The following is a 1,277-nucleotide window of genomic DNA, read 5'->3' as shown; positions in this document are numbered from 1 at the left end:
AGGCAGCATCTATGGAAAAGAGGAGAGAGTGGCCGTTTCGGGCCTGATGAAGGGTCTCGGCCCGAAACATCGACTATTTACTTTTTCCATAGATGGAGCCTGGTCTGTTAAGTTCCTCCAGCATTTTGTGTGCGTTGCTAGGTTTCTACTGTCCCAACTTTGACTGATCTGCTGAGTATTTCCAGTACGATATGCTTGATGCTTGTGTGTCTGCGGAAAGGCCGCAAAGTCTTAAACAGCTTTTGACTGAGTCGCACCAGTATCAGAGGTTTAGACAGCAGATTCCGCACCGCTGATGTGTTGTGCCGTGATCGTATAGTGGTTAGTACTCTGTGTTGTGGCCGCAGCAACCTCGGTTCGAATCCGAGTCACGGCAGGAGGATGTTTATACATTTATGTTTCAGCAGCGCATGCAAATTATAATCGCTTTTCTAAATTCAGCTATAATTGCTGAATTTTCGTCCGTCGCTTCCCTTAGAAAGTTGTGTCTCGTTACCTGTATCTTTACCCTGTACATATTGCCGTTCGCACGACTACACCTGAAACTTCTCGGTAAACTTCTTCCCACTATTTATCATATCTACATGGAACAGACGGCTAGGTGAGAAGCATTCATTATCAAATGATTCACCACGCCGACCACGCTTTCTCGTTGCTGCTGAGAACAGGAAGAAAGTACAGGATCGTAGAACCCTCATCAACACTTTCAGCAACAGTTACTATTCCTGAGTCATCAGTCTCAAGGGAAAGGTCGTTGCTTCATTCCGTGACATCCTAGACATGGATATGATCAGTCTCTTCCATATCGCCACCCGGATTGACCTGGGCCCTCAGCTTCCGGCCGTACAATCTGTTGGTCATGTCATGACTCGGTTTAACCAACTGGAGCGCCAGAATCCTCCGCACTGTGATGTTCCTCCTCACCTTATTAGTGTGCGATTATTTTTACATGTGTCTTGTTTTAGATATCAGTGCACCTGTATCTTCTTTCTCTGTCAAAATTCGCTTTGTTCTGTTCGATTTTGCTCAGTATTCAGTATGAGTACCCAGTGTCTAGTTCATTTGTATCCTCGTCTCTGGCCTCCTCTACACTTGGGTTCACCTGGTGAACGTCTCTTCCAGTAGTACCGTGCAAAGATACGGTACTTCACCGAAACATTTCCCGTTCAAACCCAGCCGGGCAACCATACTTGTTAAACCTTCAGATCAAAGTGGAGAACACTAGATCACTCACCCTTTCTTCATAAGACATGATTTGACATCTAAGCAGCATTCTC

At 45.7% G+C, this 1,277-nt stretch overlaps 1 non-coding gene across 1 annotated transcript; it reads left to right on the top strand.

The window, feature by feature from the left end:
* The first annotated feature begins 304 nt into the window (after positions 1–304).
* On the top strand, positions 305–376 carry trnah-gug (transfer RNA histidin (anticodon GUG)). The gene has a single exon. It is a non-coding gene; the product is annotated as a tRNA-His (tRNA).
* Positions 377–1,277: the final 901 nt, after the last annotated feature.

The sequence above is a fragment of the Hemitrygon akajei genome, chromosome 8 (assembly GCF_048418815.1).
Source record: "Hemitrygon akajei chromosome 8, sHemAka1.3, whole genome shotgun sequence".
In the NCBI taxonomy this organism is placed as follows: domain Eukaryota; kingdom Metazoa; phylum Chordata; class Chondrichthyes; order Myliobatiformes; family Dasyatidae; genus Hemitrygon; species Hemitrygon akajei.
This window is presented reverse-complemented; position numbering and strand designations above follow the sequence as displayed.